Source organism: Mustela putorius, unplaced genomic scaffold, assembly GCF_011764305.1.
Source record: "Mustela putorius furo isolate JIRA1106 unplaced genomic scaffold, ASM1176430v1.1 tig00000196_pilon_pilon_pilon, whole genome shotgun sequence".
NCBI classification, from domain to species: Eukaryota; Metazoa; Chordata; class Mammalia; order Carnivora; family Mustelidae; genus Mustela; species Mustela putorius.
The window spans coordinates 2940687-2959920 of record NW_025421310.1 but is presented as its reverse complement, the minus strand read 5'-3'; positions in this window follow the sequence as shown (position 1 = coordinate 2959920).

The following is a 19234-nucleotide window of genomic DNA, read 5'->3' as shown; positions in this document are numbered from 1 at the left end:
AGGCACACCTGACCTTATCAATAGCACAAATTTCCAGAGGCAAATAACGGAGTTCATCAAACCCCAATGTCACCTTCCCCACCATAAACAAAACTGAAGGAGGCTGAGGTATAAGGGAATGTAAATATAGTTAAATCCCACCAAGAAGCTTCCAACTATCTTGATGTTACTGGCTGGCCTAAAGACAACATTGATCAAGCCCTAAGGGCAAGGTCTACAGTAGGCCTCTGATATCTTGGCACCTTGTAGGCCCTCTTTAGCATATGAAAAATCCGTTGAAACCTCCCTTTCCCTCACCTTCCCCCAACCGCAGGGTACATAACCTGTCATCCTTGACAACTCTGGGCAGCAGCTTGTCCTGCCCATGGGTCCTGTCCCCTTGCTTTAATAAACCACCATTTTGCACCAAAGAGGTCTCAAGAATTCTTTCTTGGTCATCGGCTCCGGACCTCAGCCCACTGAACCTCACCTACGTTCTAGAACTTCATCATATGGCGCCCAAACGTGGGGCTGTGAGTCTTTATATTTGGACTCTGAGCTTCAGTGCAAAATTGGTGAGTACTTTCTCTCCTTTTCCTTTACTCTCATTTCAGGGCTTTTCAAGGAGTATGGTCTTATTGGAGCACTTGCATGTCAATTGCCCAGGCTGTAATCCTCTAGCTGGTGGCTGCTCTACGGTGAGGAGAGCATCTGCCTTTTGGCTGTAAGTTAGTACCTTGGCCAGAATGGCAATAAGACCCAGAAACTTGATGGCTTCTCTTTATTCCTGTTTTTTTTTTTTTTTAAGATTTATTTATTTGGGGACGCCTGGGTGGCTCAGTTGGTTAAGCAGCTGCCTTCGGCTCAGGTCATGATCCCAGCGTCCTGGGATCGAGTCCCATATCGGGCTCCTTGCTCTGCAGGGAGCCTGCTTCTCCGAATGACTCTGCCTTCCACTCTGTCTGCCTGTGCTCGCTCTCGCTCGCTCTCTCTGACAAATAAATAAAATCTTTAAAAAAAAATTAAAAAAAAGATTTATTTATTTGACAGAGAGAGATCACAGGTAGACAGAGAGGCAGGCAGAGAGAGAGAGGGAAGCAGGCTCACCGCTGAGTAGAGAGCCCGATGCGGGACTCGATCCCAGGACCCCGAGATCATGACCCGAGCCGAAGGCCGCGGCTTAACCCACTGAGCCACCCAGGCGCCCCACTTTATTCCTGTTCTTATATAAAGTTTTCCCTCTTGGGCATGGGATAGCCACCTAAGTCATCAGGATGGATGCCAATCTTAAGACTCCCGTGTGAGGTTTCCTCCTGATTGATCTAATGTGATCCCCTCCACATCCCTGGTCTAGCCAATTCTGGCCAAGAGACCTCCATTGGGAGCCGGCTGAAACCAGTACCCGATTGAATTAAAACGCAACCGGGGACCGTTTCCTAGGGAAGTTGGTTGCAAGGACCACATGTGTTGGAATGTCGCATAGACCATGATGGATTTCAGTGTTACTGTTTCTTGTCAAGTGTCTTCTACAGACTACTTATAGCTATGAAATTGGGTAATTTCCCCTTGCCAAACTTTCCTAGTATTTCTATGGGTTAAAATGGCAAAACAGGGGGCGCTTGGGTGGCTCAGTGGGTTAAGCCGCTGCCTTCGGCTCAGGTCATGATCTCAGGATCCTGGGATCGAGTCCCGCATCCGATGGCTCTCTTCTCGGCAGGGAGCCTGCTTCCTCCTCTCTCTCTCTCTCTGCCTACTTGTGATCCCGCTCTGTCAAATAAATAAATAAAACCTTAAAAAAAATGGCAAAACAGTATGCAGTCTTCAGGACATACAATGGTATGGCATGGCACAGGTTTTGGTCCATTCACCAGGCACCCATCAGGGAAGTGGAGGGACGCCCTTACCCCTCCAGGGCCTTTTATGGCAGGAATGCCTTCCCGGAGAAGGCAGGATGGTGATCAATAGCGACTTTTGTTGAGGGACGTCTCTGGTCGCTTTTGTCACATGGGAACCTCTGACATATCCTGCGTGGAACGCCACCCAGGAGTCAGGGGATTTGGTAATGGAACTTCTTTACGTTTCTGGGAACATGGCCTCAGTAGCCTTCTTCAGTTCCCAAGGACTCTACCTTGGGGTGCCTTTTAACCCACTGGAAACAATTTGGATTGCAAAACTTAGAAAAGGACTGAGCTCCTGTAACACAGCATGGCCTCAGTGGGATCTATCAGTTAAGATCTCCTCTGCAGGAAACAAGGCAAATGGACCTAGGATGCCTTCATTGCTCATACCTAGGCCTTCATTGCTCTGCACCAGGACCCTGAACTAAGGGGCTTTTGCAGAATGTGTTTGCCCAAATGAGTCAGCTGGTAAACTTCTTCCTTATGTAAATAAGCCTGCTAGTAAACCCAGGTTGCTGGGCCATTCCTAGCAAAGGGGACTCTGACATTTCTCTCTGTTTCTCCTAATAGATGTGGGGGCTTCTCCCTCACTCACTTCCTGTGTTAATGGCTATAACTGGAGCCAACTGGGGTTAGTCTAACTCGAGACAGAGACCATAAGGAATATTCCCAAGCAGCTGCTGAAACTCTTTGTTTCGTGGAAGTTTCCTTGTCTTCTCTGGCCAGACTTGGACTGCTTAACCCCTACACCCTTGCTGGTGGGAAAGCATGGCATCTGCTCCTCTGTTGGGGCTTATGAGCTCTAAAACAGGGAACCCTTTCTCTGCCTCCTGGCAGCACTTTTTTTCTTCTGTTTCCCCCTTCTCCTGTTTCTGTACCAAAGTGTGTGCAGCCTGCATGACTAGCCTCTAGATCATGAACCACAGCTCCTTCTATCTTCACTGTCAAGGAGCAATAAGAGCAGCCCCTGGACCTAACACCCCCACTCCAGATCTTCCCACGCATGTCTCAGGTAAACATTCAAAGTGGAGTGGGTCCAGGTGAAATGTAAATAAGTATTGGAACTAAGTTAAGTTTGTGGATCAATTAAAATAGACATGTCTTTGAAGTTACAGCAGTAAAATGTTAAGCTTTTATTCTATCAAAGTTTACTGAAGGTCAAATAAGCTCGTGTTATTTGTTAAAATGTGTTAGCAAAGAAGTGACTAAACTGATGGTTAATTGTCTGTCTCAAAGATTTTTTTTTATGATTTTATTTATTTATTTGAGAGAGAGACAGTGAGAGAGAGCATGAGCAAGGAGAAGGTCAGAGAGCGAAGCAGACTCCCCATGCAGCTGGGAGCCTGATGTGGTACTCGATCCCGGGACTCCAGGATCATGATTGAGCCGAAGGCAGTCGTCCAACCAACTGAGCCACCCAGGCGTCCCATGTCTCAAAGTTTTAATGGGTAATTGCTGAGATAGCTTTCATAGTCTTCGGTAACCTGAAAGTTTAAAGTTTTAAGTTTTGGTTGGATGACAAATGTAATTAAATTGTGGACATCTAGGTCTTAACAGGATAAAATGCTAAGTCGTTAATTACCGGATGTAGGCTTGTGCTTTTGACTTCGTACTGCAAAGAAACTGAGAGTAAATCTGTTGGTAAACATGTTTTGCGCTTAACTGATTCGTAAATTTGCCATCTGAAGAATTCTGTTGTAACAGTTCACAATTGGTTAATACTTATGTTGGGCTGGCAGGAAAGGGCTACTTAAGATGGCGAAAGTTCCCGCCACAAGACCTAAACTCAAACAGGAGAACAAAGGCCCAAGCAGGAATCTGAGACCCTCCCCCTCAGGGTTCCCATGGACCAATGGAACCCTGACAAGCAGGAATCTGAGACCCCTGCCCCGGGCTCCTGTGGACCAATGGGACCTCGATGAGCAGGCGAAATATCCAAATAAGGGAAATTTCCAAAAGACCCCTGAGCTTCCTCCGAGACCCCTTAAAAGCCCCCTCCTCCCTGCCTTGGGCGCGACTTCCACCACTCTGTTTTCCAGAGTCGCAGAACCTCGCCCAAGGGTGCCCACCTCCTCCCGGCGCAACTTTCCCTTCTCCTGAGCCCTGAAACTTTGCCGGAGAGCGTTTTTAATAAATCTTGCCTTGCACCTACTTTGCCTGGTGTTGTGTTTATCTCGCTGGAAAAAAACTTTACATTTGGTGCCGAAACGCGGGAAGGAGATTGAGCCCCCACTCCAGTGGGGAGGCTCTCTCCTTTCCCTGGCCTGACTGGACCTGCCTTTCCGAACGCCACTTCCGAAGCCTTGGTGAGTTTCCCCCGATTCCGTGCCTCCTTCCAGAAAGCCTTGTCCTACTCACGGCCCCCTCAGGGCAGACCCCGCCGGTCACCAGGTGACTTCCGTGACTCCGAGAGGCTATGAGACGTCCTAACCTCTACGGCAGCCGACACAGTTTTTCTGCAACCCAGTGGTGGACGAGGGGACGGACGCCTTCCTCCAGCCCTCGGGTTGCCCGGCAATGAATCGTGGGGACCTCCCAACCCAAATTCAACCCTAAAACATCCCGGGGGTGTTTTAGGCCTGCTGGCCAATCTTAAAACCCTGGAACTGGACCAGGACCTGTGAAAATGACATTACTGTATTGTCGCTTGGCCACAATACTGATTAGACAATCAGTCCCAATGGCCTCCGGAAGGCACGTTTAACTATCAGATTTTCATGGACCTAAATAACCTCAGCAGACACCAAGGCAGATGGGCCAAGGTCCCTTATGCTCAGGCTTTCTGGACTCTGCGCTCTCGCCCCTTCCTCTGCTCTCACTGCTCCACCTCACAGGTCCTCTTGGCCCGCTCCCCTCCCCCTACCCTGCCACCCACTGTTCCCAAAGACTCAGACCTCTCCTCCCCGTCTCCTCTCTATGAACCCCCAGAGAGCTTCACCCACCCACTGACAAGAGGGCCCCTGGTTCCTCCTCCTCCTCCTTACCGCGATCCCTTACCCCGAGGTCCCTTAAGTTCAGGATTTCTGAACAAGCACCCTCGTCTACTCCTCCTCCTCCCCCTCCCCACTCCTATCCGAATTCCTGACAAATTTATCCGCAGTAAACGGGAAACTCCAATCAAGTTTACTGAAGGTCAAATAGGCTCTTGTTATTTGTTAAAATCTGCTAGCAAAGAGATGACTAGAACTGATGGTTAATTGTGTGTCTCGGAGTTTTAATGGGTAATTCTTAAGGTAGCTTTCAAAGTCTTTGGTAACCTTTAACAGAATGGGATAAAATACCAGAGCACTGGTCGCTGGAACTAGGTTTATGCTTTTGAAATCTGTTGGTAAACATCTTTTGTGCTTAATTGAATTTTGTTGTAACAGCTGCAGTGTCGGTGCCCGAAAGTAAACACGCCATTAAGATGGCGGATGGATGCGAGCCAGTAGGGGGAACTGAGGATTAAGGAAGTAGTCCAAAATGCCTCTTGTATCTATGTGGCTGCAAGTGATTGGATGTACAACTTTGGTATATATACACATGCGCTGGCGGTGAAAGGGGAGATCCCAACAGCTACCCAGAAATAAAGCTTGCCTCGCTGAGGTCTCCTGGTCGTTCTTGCTGGCGAGAGCGATAAGTGGTGCTGAAACCCGGGAACCCTCGGAAACCGAGGAGTTCTCAGTGAACGCAACGATCGGGTAAGTGTGCACAAAATTTCAGATAAGAAAGTTCCTAAGTATAGGACGAGAAGTAAAAGGGTTCCTAGGCATAGGACGAGAAATAATGGGATCAAAGTTTACTAAGATGGAGGGATTACTGACGGAAGTGCTTGAGGCTAACGGCACTCCGCTAAAAACGAAAGCAGCTCGGCAGTTCTTGAAAAAGGTTGAGGACTTCTTAATATTCCTCAATGGGAACATTTGGGGGAAGAACCATAAAACGGTTAAAAATGTTATCGAGGAAGGTGTTGAGGTGATGGAGCAGGTCAGAGAAGCCTCTAAGGCAGGATCTAGCAGAGGGGGAGAAAGTTCAAAGGAGAGCTCCTCTGAAGATGAGCTTGGGGAAGCCATGACGCACTTAAAATTAAAAGAGGTAGTCCCTAACGAACCTTTAAAGGGAAGGACATACAAAGAAGCCGGGAAAAAATATGACTCCCTAGCACCCTCTGTCAGAATGTCAAGAATTCCTACCCCTGAATGTAGGCCTATAGCGCCACCTGCAGAATGGCCGCCACCATATAACACTTCATGCTCCCGAGGGGCATGTGGTTGTCCAGAATGTAGAAATGCAGGATGGAGGGACATTATGGACTTTACTAAACCCTCCCCTCTTGCATACCCAGTGTTAGAAGATCAAAATCAACAGAGGTTTCATCAACCACTAGACTTCAAACTTATTAAACAGTTTAAGGAAGCAATCACTACTTATGGGCCACAGGCTGCTTATACACTTTCACTTTTGGAAGCAGTCGGTAGCATGAACCTGACCCCAGACGATTGGACTAACATGGCAAAAGCAACTCTGTCTGGTGGACAATACTTGATATGGAAAACTGCTTGGCAAGAGTGTAGCTCAGAAACTGCCCGGCGTAACGCTGCGTCAGGGAATCCCCACTGGAATATTGACATGCTCATGGGAGGAGGTCAATTTGTGGGACAAAACAATCAGATTGGGTACCCCCCAGGGGTGTATGTACAGATAGCAGCTGCAGCCACTAGGGCTTGGAAGACCATACAGGGTTCTGGCGATTTGCAGGGACAACTTTCCAAGGTGCTGCAGGGGCCTAATGAACCCTATGCTGACTTTGTAGATCATCTGCTCCAAGTAGCAAGGCGCATATTTAGGGATGTGGACCAAGCAATGCCCCTTTTTAAACAATTAGCCTATGAACAAGCAAATAAATGGTGTAGAGAGGCTATCCGCCCTTGGAAGTCTAAGGACCTGACTACGTATATCAAAGTGTGTTGAGACATCACTGATACAGTTGTTCAGGGCCAAGTTATGGCAGCAGCAGTAGCCCAAGGGATAAGAAGTTTCAATGGAGGAACCAGGAGTTCTTCCAAGGCTTGTTTCCTTTGTGGAAGGGACGGTCATCTTAAGAGGGATTGTTCAGAGGGTAAAGGATCTCCTAGACCAGTCAAGCCCACACTTGGGTTGTGCCCTTGTTGCCGTGAAGGGAATCATTGGGCTAATGAATGTAGGTCCCAGAAAGATATTCAAGGAAATCCCCTGCCACCAAATAACTGGATTCAATCCAATGACTCAAAAAACGGGAAGCAGGGCCCTGCACCCCGGGGCCCGACACAAATTTATGGGGCGCTAACGCACATGCCCCGGACATGGTATCCTCCCTCGGAGAAAGGCGTGCAACCTCTGGATCAGCAGGGCTCGATATCAGAGCAGCCGCCCGAATGGTCCTAACACCGGAGACAGATCACATCAGAGCCCATATGAGCCTACCGGGACCATTATCTGAGGGCAATGCTCTAGCAGACCACAATAGTCGTTTCCAACTTATTTGCCCTACCTTAGAACAGGCGAAGCTGTTCCATAGCAAATGGCACGTGAATTCTAATACCTTAAGATATAGATTCCATATCACCAAATAACAGGCAAGAGATATAGTAAGGACCTGTGGGAATTGTGCCACATTACTCCCTCAGCCTTCCTTGGGGGTAAATCCCAAAGGCGTTCAAGCTAATCACCTGTGGCAAATGGATGTCACACATGTACCTGAATTCGGGCAACAAAAGTACATACATATATCAGTGGACACTTATTCGGGTATCATAATGGCTACTCCCCTCACAGTGGAGAATTCAAAACAAGTAATCACACACTGCCTACGATGCTTCACCGATTGGGGTATCCCAAAACAAAAAAGACAGATAATGGACCTGCATATACATCAAAATCTATCCATTCAATTCCTGAGTCAATTTGGTATAGTCCATACTACAGGTATACCCTACAATCCACAAGGTCAAGGAATAATTGAACGCACCAATGACACCTTCAAACGATGCTTACAAAAAATAAGAAAAGGGGGAATAGGGAATGACTACAAGTCACCCCGTGATCTTACATCTCTCACCCTTTACATTTTAAATTTTTTGTCCTTGGACCATAATGGTACATCTGCAGCGGACAGGCATGTGGCGGTTACTGAACACACTCTAGCCCAGGCAAAGTGGAAGGATATACTCACGGGCCAATGGAGAGGCCCTTACCCGGTCCTAAGATGGCACCGAGGTTCTGTTTGTCTTTTTCCACAGAATGCCCAAGTGCCTATCTGGGTCCCGGAGCGACTGATTAGAAGAATCGATCAACATGGCCCGCCCTGTCCTGATGCTCGGCCTGATAGCGATCCTGGCGACACCAGCATCCCTTCAACAGATGCACCAATGGGCAATAGTGAAAGCCTGGCCATTCCCCATGCCACTGACGAATGAGTCCGCCATCCTCCCTCCTGTATACCTACTTTCATTCCCATGCCCGTTTCTGTAAATCCTAATGATTTGCCTGTATTGCTCTCAAGACATAAAAGAGATTTTGGGATCACTGCAGCCATTATTGCGGCTGTAGAGGCCTCCACAGCTGCAGCAACTGCAGCGGCTGTAGCTCTCACCACGTCTATACAGACTGCCTCCACTCTTAATAACCTAACTACTGGAGTTGCAGAAGCCCTCGCCACACAAGAACTAATTAATGGCCACCTTCAAGCCGGCATTATGATCGTCAATCAGCGAGTAGATCTAATCCAGGAACAAGTGGACATTCTCCAGAAACTATTGACGACTGGATGCATCCAATCACTTTCTGGACTTTGCATAACCTCCGTGGCCTATAAGGACCTTTCTATTGCCGCTAATCTGTCAAGAGTTAAGCAGACACCTAAATGGGACATGGTCCAATCAATATTATAATTTGACAAGATTTTTTTTTTTAAAGATTTTATTTATTTATTTGACAGAGAGAGATCACAAGTAGGCAGAGAGGCAGGCAGAGAGAGAGGAGGAAGCAGGCACCCTGCTGAGCAGAGAGCCCGATGTGGGACTCGATCCCAGGACTCTGAGATCATGACCTGAGCCGAAGGCAGCGGCTTAACCCACTGAGCCACCCAGGCGCCCTAATTTGACAAGATTGTTAAGACAACAAATATTCACTATTAATGCAACTAAGATTGACATAGCTCCATTACGGGATTGGGTACCAATCACTCTCGTTTGCTAAAGAGTGGGCCGGTATGGGTGCACTATTAATTGGACTACTCCTGAGCTTGATCCTTATGTTTCGCTGTTTTGCATCATTACGTAAACAACGTAGACAACAGTTGGTGCTAGTACAAGCTTGCATGGCACTGGAAGCTGGTACATTTCCCCAAATCTGGCTGGCAGCGCTAGATCAATAGTCAATGACGGGGGGCGCCTGGGTGGCTCAGTGGGTTAAGCCGCTGCCTTCGGCTCAGGTCATGATCTCAGGGTCCTGGGATCGAGTCCCACATCAGGCTCTCTGCTCAGCAGGGAGCCTGCTTCTCTCTCTATCTCTGCCTGCCTCTCTGACTACTTGTGATTTCTCTCTGTCAAATAAATAAATAAAATCTTTAAAAAAAAAAATAGTCAATGACGGGTAAGATTGGCTGCATGCACATAGCAACCTAAGCCAGGAGTTCTCCAACCAGGGGGAATTATCTGATGATGGGTAAGCATGTTCATGGCAGCTGACAACCTAAGACAGGCACGTTCTCCTGCCTTGCATGCCTAATATAAAAGAAAAGGGGGAGATGTCGGTGCCTGAAAGTAAACACGCCATTAAGATGGCGGATGGATGCGAGCCAGTAGGCGGAACTGAGGATTAAGGAAGTAGTCCAAAATGCCTCTTGTATCTATGTGGCTGCAAGTGATTGGTTGTACAACTTTGGTATATATACACATGTGCGGGCGGAGAAAGGGGAGATCCCAACAGCTACCCAGAAATAAAGCTTGCTTCGCTGAGGTCTCCTGGTCGTTCTTGCTGGCGAGAGCGACACCGCAGGGCTACTGTTTGAGCTAGATCCTTTCGTAAAGAATGGAAGGGGAGACTGATCACCTCCCATTAGCCAGGGATACCCAAAGGGGAGGGTGTCCAATCTGTTTGAATCTGAAGAGTGCCTGACTGTGTGAATGTGTCTGTATGGCTCCACCCACACTAGGGCTCAAAACCCCTCCCCTGATTTAGTCTGCCCCCTAAGGGAGGTTGCTGGAGTTGAGGGAGTTGTTCGAGTTCATGTGCCCTTCTCTCTACAAGACCTTTCCCAAATTGAGAAACGTTTGGGCTCCTTTTCGCCCAATCCTGATAACTATATCAAAGAATTCCAATATCTGGCCCATGCCTATGACCTAACCTGGCATGATTTACATGTGGTCCAGACCACCATCCTCACCACAGAGGAGAGGGAATGCATCCAGGCTGCTGCCCGGGAGCACGCGGATCAGGTCCAGTTCACTGATGCTTCCATGCCAGTTGGAGCCTGGATGGTCCCAGCTGTAGAACCAGGTTGGGATTATCAGGATGGCCAAGATGGCCACTGGCGCAGCAACCTCATGGTCCAATGTCTCATAGACGGCATGCGGGCAGCCTCTAATAAGGCCGTTAATTATGACAAGATTAGGGAGATTGTCCAGGCCCCTATGAAAACCCCACCATGTTTCTTAACCAATAGACTGAGGCTTTAACCCAGGACACTCACTTGGACCCTACCTCTCCTGCAGGGGCCACGGTACTGGCTACTCATTTAATCTCTCAATCGGCACCAGATATACAGAGAAAGTTAAAGAAGGCTGAGGAGGACCCTCAGACCCCCATTTCTGACTTGGTGAAAATGGCATTTAAGGTCTTTAATTCCCATGAGGAGGCGGCTGAGCTTAAACGACAAGCCAGACTCCAGCAAAAGGTTCAGTTGCAGACCCAAGCCTTGGTAGCAGCCCTGTGGCCGGCCAGCTCCGGGAGCCAGCAGAGAGGGGCAACCAATCGCACCCACCCCGGGGGCCTGTTTTGAATGAGGGGCCGAGGGACATTGGGCTCGCCAGTGCCCCAATCCAAAGCCGCCAACTCATCCTTGCCCTCAATGCCATTTGATGGGCCACTGGAAATCCGACTGCCCTAACCTCGGGGTATCTTTGGCGCCTCAACTTGGGGGACCCCCCGAGACAGTAAGTCCGGCCTTTCAACTGCTTGGATTGGAGAACAACTGACGAAGCCCAGACTCGGCCACCCCTCTCACCCAGGCCGAGCCCAGGGTTACGCTCCAGGTAGTGGGTAAGTCCATCTCTTTTTTGCTGGACACGGGGGCTACCTACTCTGTTCTGCCTTCCTACTCGGGACTTACTTGAACCTCACCAATTACTGTTATGGGGATCGATGGGACCTCCTCTAATCCTAGGGTGACCCTTCCCCTTACCTGCAGCCTGGATGGGTTCCCCTTCTCCCACTCATTCCTAGTGATTCCTTCCTGCCTGGTCCCTCTACTGGGGAGGGACATTCTCCAGAAACTGAGGGCAACTGTCTGCCTCTCCCCTTCCTCCCCCCTATCCACCTCAACCCGTCTCATCTTACACCTCTCCACTCCCTCGACCCTCACTCCAGATGACCTACCTACTGTAGATCCTCAGGTGTGGGACATCTCAGAGCCCATCATTGCTTCCCACCTTACCCTGGTTAAAGTACAGCTTAAGGATAACTCTAAGTTTCCCTCTCAAGCTCAGTTCCATATTTCCTTAGCCCACCGCCGGGGCCTGAAACCTATCATAGAACGGCTTTAACGTCAGGGACTGCTGATTCCCATCATTTCCCCCTGTAACACCCCATCCTCCCAGTATGCAAGCCCTCAGGGGCTTATCGACTGGTACAAGACCTTAGGCTTATCAACGAGGCCGTGGTCCCCCTCCACCCAGTCGTTCCTAACCCTACTATCTCACGTTCCCTCAAACACCTCTCTCTTGACTGTACTGGACCTAAAGGACGCCTTTTTCACCGTCCCCTTGCACCCTGATTCCTATTTTCTTTTTGCCTTCACCTGGGAGGATCCCGACACGCACGCTTCCGGACAACTAACTTGGACTGTTCTACCCCAGGGTTTCAGGGACAGCACTCACATTTTCGGCCAGGCCTTGACTACAGACTTACAGCAGTACGTCCTTAAGGCCAGTACTCTACTACAATATGTGGATGACCTCCTCCTCTGTAGCCCCTCCCTCTCGGTCTCCCAAGACGACACCTCCACCCTACTTAACTTTCTGGGGGCCAAGGGATATCAAGTCACCCCCTCTAAGGCCCTCAACATGACCTTAGGGCAGCCCATCACGGTCTACTCTCCCGCCGACTCACAGACCTTAGCCACCGATCCCTGGCCCATCTGACTCCTCCTCGTCTCCAGCTATTCCATCTGCTATTCCTAGAAAACCCGCATCTCTCTCTCTACCTACCCCCGCTTAAACCCTGCAACTTTAGTGCCTATACCCTTGCCAGATAAGGGGTGGATCTACATCCAGGACAGGATTGCCCTGCCAGGCAATCTGGCGCACACCTTGATTACTGACATCCACCGATCCCTCCATAGTGGCCCAAAGGCGCTCCACTAATTTCTTCAGCCATTGTTCTATCATCCTTCCTTATCTAAGGTAATCAAAGTTGTCCACAAGGCTTGCAAAACCTGTTCCTCCGTGAATTCACAAGGAGGAATCCGCAGACCAGGGCCTAACCATCAGCTCCGAGGTCATCAGCCGGGGGAAGACTGGCAACTGGACTTCACTCAGATGCCTCGCCATAAAACCTTTCACCACCTATTAACCTTGGTTGATACATTCACAGGCTGGATCAAGGCATACCCCATGGCTCGGGAAACAGCGGATGTGGTGGCTACAATACTCATCGAGCGCATCATCCCGAGGTTCGGATTGCCCCGGACCCTCCAGTCGGACAACGGACCCACCTTCATCTCCGACAGGCACCCAACAGGTAGCTGAGGGCCTCAACATAACCTGGAAACTTCACATCCCATACCACCCACAGTCATCTGGTAAGGTAGAAAAGGCCAACGGGCTGCTCAAATCCCAATTCACCAAACTTACCCTAGAGACCCATCTTTCCTGGCCCACACTTCTGCCCATGGCTCTCACCAGACTCCTGGCTACAGCCCGCGGGCCTTCGGGCTTAAGGCCATTCGAATTACTATTCAGCCAGCCCTTTCTTATAAATCATAGCCTTCCGGCCATTTCCCCACCTCTTTTATCCTATCTACCTTACATCACTCTACATCGTAGGGATACCCCTCCCTATTGACTGGCCACTCCCCAACTTCAGGGCCACAAATAGTACGGTTCATATGGGCCCCATTGGGGAAAACATACCTATTATTAATGTGTCCTCCCCCCTTACCACCGCAGCTGCCATATCACTAACTCCTCCCCCCTGTACTGTACTCCCTCGGGAATATTTCTCTCGTGCCCTCAGGGAACCTGTTGCTGCCTGACCACTAATGACTCCCTGGGGTGTATATTCATTCTACTATCTTCTTCTACCACCATCTACTCTGAATCTCAGCTGCTATCCATCCTATTACCCCAGCACCATGGAGGAGGAAGGGCTGCCTTCTTCCCATTAATTACAGGGGCAGGAATAGCCACAGGGGTGGCAACTGGAACAGCGGGGATAGGGACTTCCATAGACTTTCATGACAAACTCTCCCAAGCCCTGAATGATGACATGGAACGGGTTGCTGACTCCCTCATAGCCCTATACAGAGGCAAGTCACCAGCCTGGCAGCCTTAGCTCTACAGAACCGACAGGCCTTAGACCTTCTGACCGCTGAAAAAGGGGGGACCTGCCTATTCTTAAATGAAGAATGTTGTTACTTTGTTAACCAATCAGGTATAGTTAGGATCAAAGAACTCAGGGATCGGATCCAAGCACAGCAGTGAGACTTGTCCTCCTGGGGCCTGGACCCCTACAACTGGGTAACCTGGCTGCTCCCTCTGGCGGGACCTGTATGCATAATCCTCCTTCTAATCTCAATTGCTCCCTGTCTTTTCCGGTACTTGCAGGGTCGCCTACAAGAACTTGCCCGAGTATCCGTCAATCAACTCCTCCTCCAGCCCTACTCTCACCTGCCCACTTCCGACTACCCCTATGACGACGCCCCCTGTCAGCAGGAAGTAGCTAGAACCAAGTCGACACCCCTGACACCATTATATTAAGCAAAAGGTCGGAATGTTGGGCTGGCAGGAAAGGGCTACTTAAGATGGCAAAAGTTCCCGCCACAAGACCTAAGCTCCGACAGGAGAACAAAGGCCCAAGCAGGAATCTGAGACCCTCCCGCTCAGGGTTCCCATGGACCAATGGGACCCTGACAAGCAGGAATCTGAGACCCCTGCCCCGGGCTCCTGTGGACCAATGGGACCTCGACGAGCAGGCGAAATATCCAAATAAGGGAAACTTCCAAAAGACCCCTGAGCTTCCTCCGAAACCCCTTAAAAGCCCCCTCCTCCCTGCCTTGGGCGCGACTTCCACCACTCTGCTTTCCAGAGTCGCAGAACCTCGCCCGAGGGTGCCCACCTCCTCCCGGCGCAACTTTCCTGGCTCCCCTTTTCCTGAGCCCTGAAACTTTGCTGGAGAGCATTTTTAATAAATCTAGCCTTGCACCCACTTTGCCTGGTTTTGTGTTTATCTCGCAGGAAAAAACTTTACAACTTAGTCTTCACTACTAAAGATTAAGGTGTTTCTAAAAGTACAAAATTTTGCTACCTGTAAGGCTGATGGATATGAGAAAACAACTCTGTATGTAGGAAAAGTAGATGATATGTAAGAAAGATTTAAGGGATGGGAATACATTTTGTTGAGGGTAAGAGAAGGTAATTTTGTCCTAAATGAGATGGTTATTTAGAAGGAAATGACTTGGGACAAAACCTGAATGCAAAGGAAAGTTGTAGAAGGTTTGTGAAGGGAAATCTTCAGAAAAGGAATTTTAGCTGTGGTCAAGATGGACTAAGATTGAAATGAATGGGTTTTAAAGGTACATTGGTATAAGACTGACATTGTCTCTGTTCAAAAGGACAAAGTTTTCTTAGATTAATTGATCTTCTGTTACGAAAATGTAAATAAATGGGTTTCTCTTTGCCTGCCCAGAAAACTCAGTTTCTACGTTTTGTTTTATCAGGTGTTTAACATCCCTAATTATATTTAGGCATGTGTTTTAAAACTTTATAAGATTTTAGCAAATGTTGACAAGATTTAAGTTGTGAATCTCTTTAACTCAGGCCTTTCCTTGGTATGTGAAGTTACTCACGAAGTACTACTGAACCAATGATAAACCTTGGATTACATTTGGGAAAATACTATAACTATTCTAGAGATTCTATGCATTTCCTAAAGTTTTAATGTTTTGATAGATCATCACTTGATATTGTAATTATGGAAATGTTATGTGTCACAGAAATAACCTGATTTCCTTGCCAGCTAAAGTGGAAATTCTTGTCTCATCAACTCTAACCATATCCATTCTGAGTTTTTGTCATTTATAATTGTTTTAATTCTTTTGTAAAATGAGTTTTATCTTAAAGCAGATTCATATAAAGGACTTTCAGGACAAATACAGATATTTGATGTACTTGAAAATCCTAAAACTGAGATGGGTAAGAATTTACAAAACTAACTAAAGCTGCATTCACCAGATTTAGTAACATGGGACTAAATGAACTAAAACACCATAGTTTTGTCTTATTTTAAACATCGCTGGTTTTCTCTAATGTTTGCTCTTCCAGACTAGGGATACTTTTTCTTAAGTTACCTGTAACTCACAGAGATATAAAAGTATTGATTTGTAAACAAATCAAAGCATTCAACTTTCTATCTGAACCCTCTGAAACCAAAAGGTCTCAGTAAGTATTCTTTCTTCCATGGCAATCAGTCATTTGCATAAGTTCAGTAAGAATCTGTTTTCCTTGTAACAGGACACCATTGGAAACATGGGTTATTTTACCAAGGCTTTGACTGGAATGTCATATTTGAGAAAGACATGCATAGACTCAGATATGACCAGAGAGTTTTAAGGAACTAAGGTTGACTTTATGAAACCTGAAGCCATAAAGCCCTTGGAACTGTTGGCCTGATACCTTGCTTACAGAGTTCCCAGCAGCCTTACCAGGTGAGTAAAGAATGTCACTTCCTGGGGTGCCTGGGTGGCTCAGTGGATTGGGCCACTGCCTTCAGCTCAGGTGATGATCCCAGGGTCCTGGAATCAAGTCCTGCATCGGGCTCTCTGCTCTGCTTCCTCCTCTCTCTCTGCCTGCCTCTCACTGACTTGTGATCTCTGTCTGTCAAATAAATAAATAAAAAAAAAAAAAAGGCACTTCCTGACAGTATACTTTGGGAACCTCAGGAAGAGGAAAAGGCATTGGCCCAAATCAACAGGTATTGCAGGCATGCCTGATGGCAAGTACATGGCTTGGCTTCTGGACCAGAGAGGCTACTGAAAGTTCAACCTAGACATTCCTTAAAAGAAGTTCCTGCAAAGCAGATTCTAAAAGATCTATTTGATCACACTCACTGTTCTTGCTGAGCTTATGTAAATAATTAGGCCAAGTTTGTTAAAACTGGACTTGTTTCTCAAATAAATTAGTCCTGATTTGGCTATTTCTGGAAATGAGGGTTATTTTAGAGAGAAAAATTATGTTTGAATAACACAGCTTTATGGATGTTAAATTCTAGATTTGATTGTCTTTAAATGTTTGTTTACCTAAGCTAAACAATTTGAGGTAAACTTCAGAGAAGTTGCACAATAGCTTCTTTAGTCGATCTTACTATTTTGTGGGGATATTAGCAGAACCCCATGGCACATGATAAAACAACTGGAAAAATGGGATTCATTCCCCTACAATTGTATAACTTAACTAACACCTTGTGTGTGGCTGGGATAATGAAACTGCCTAAAAGCCAACATACTGCACTCCATAGGATTAACTATGGACTTGTGGAGATAATAGATGATCCCACTTTCTTTATGAGTGGATCAGATGATGCATGGGGGACTCCCCTTACCTCTTGACAAGTTTTCTCCCACTTGCCAGTGATCCTCTGTAATCAGGATATTGTTAAGGCTGGACCACTCAAAGGGCTTCTTAATGGTTTCATCCCTTAGTCAAATTTATCCTAGAAGCCACCTCTGTTGAGGTGAAATTGCGAATAGATGCGTTAGTGAAGCATAGAACAGCCCTCCTCATAAAAAGAGCCTTAAAGCTCACTATGGGACAGTCCCTGACTGTAATGACTTCACATCAGGTCCAGATTTGTCTTAGAAGCCAAAGGCCACCAGGGGCACCTGGGGGGCTCAGTGGGTTGGGCTGCTGCCTTCGGCTCAGGTCATGATCTCGGGGTCCTGGGATCGAGTCCTGCATCGTGCTCTCTGCTCGGTGGGGAGCCTGCTTCCTCCTCTCTCTCAGCCTGCCTCTCTGCCTACTTGTGATCCCTCTCTGTCAAATAAATAAATAAAATCTTAAAAAAAAAAAAAAGAAGAAGCCAAAGGCCACCAAGTGGATGATGGAGGCTGACTTATTAAATACTGGGCCATACTTACAGATATGCTAGAAATAATACTTTAAAACTTGTCAAACTTTAAACCTAGTTACCTGTATGCCTGAACCTGACCACTGTACCTCTTTCTCTATAGAGCAAAAACTGTTAAGATGTTATTGATCTTGCTTACTCTATCTGGCCAGATTTAAGATGCCCCTGTTAAAAATACGAATGACAGTTGGTTTACTGATGACCGTAGTTTTCATAGAAAGAATAAGAATAGCTAGGTATGTTGTAGTGCTCACTAGCACTTTTCAATTGCCAAAGCCTTAAAAATAAACATTAACACTGACTCCAAATATGCCTTCCTGGTACTACATGCCCATGGAGCTATTTGGAAGAAAAGGGGATTGCTGTCAAGCCATAACTCCCCAATCAAATATGGGCCTAAGTTACAAAACCCTCCTTATCGCTATACTGAGGATGGTGTATATCAAATCTGGGATACATATTTGTGGTTCACACCACTATCGGACAGCTCAGTCAAAAGGCAGTTTTCTGCTGGGAACAAAGAAATCATACATATGGTACTTGGGCAAATAACACATGACATCTAGGATAGCTATCACTAGAAATGTGTTCCCAAATAATAGTACTCCAGGCTACTGACTGGTTTGCTACTGATTGGATAAGGCGACCTGGCATTAGATGGTCAGCTCCAAACGGAACCTGCTGGATATGTGGAACTAACCTGTGGCCCTGGCTTCCTCCAGGGTGGATAGGTCATTGTACCTTAGGATTTGCCTGGATTCATGGGTGCGTTACTAAGACCAGCACCACTCCAGCTAATCTCCCCAATTTAAAGCAAAGATGGACACGATCTGTTTTTAAATGGTATGATCACTTAGCATCCATTTTTGCTCCATCTGTGGGACTAGAAGATGTAATGTGGCATGAGAAGCCCTTAATAAATATCATACAAAGGCACTCAATGATTCACTAAATAGCATCTCCCTACTTAATACTGAAGTCTCACAGATACACAAGACAGTCCAGAAAGTAGGATGGCCTTAGATGTCCTGACAGGAGCACAGGGTGGCACATGCGCAATTATCAAAACAGAATGTTGTGTGTACAACCCAAACTATCACAAAATGTCACAGGACTAATAAAAGATACAAATACCCAGATTAAGGCTCTACAAGATCCTTCTCTCTCTCTCTCTCAGTGAATGGTTATCTTCCTGGTTTGGAGGAGGACTATGGCCAACAATTAAAAATCTTTCTTAGGCTTCTCATTCTTATAGCCTTATTAATCTTAATATGTTGCTTTGTTCAGTGCTTCTCTACTTGGTGCCGAGTCTCCATTGCTGCAATGACTTCACCACGACAGATGATCCTGACCACACACAGAGACACTTCTTCACTGTCAGCTCTGGATTCAGCTGCCTCTACCTTTCCTAACTCCCCTATATGTTCCTCAACTAATCAATTTTTTTAAAAAGATTTTTATTTATTTATTTGACAGACAGAGATCACAAGCAGGCAGAGAGGCAGGCAGAGAGAGAGAGAGGGAAGCAGGCTCCCTGCTGAGCAGAGAGCCCGATGCTGGGCTCGATCCCAGGACCCTGAGATCATGACCTGAGCCAAAGGCAGTGGCTTAACCCACTGAGCCACCCAGGTGCCCCATCAACTGATCAATGTTGACCCGAGTAGGTAGGCACAGCTCTACGCCCCTATTCAGCAGGAAGAAGTTACAGAAGATGAGACCTTCCACCTTCAACTACCTTAAAGATTTAAGGGTCAAAATTTTTCAGGGGGGAATGATGA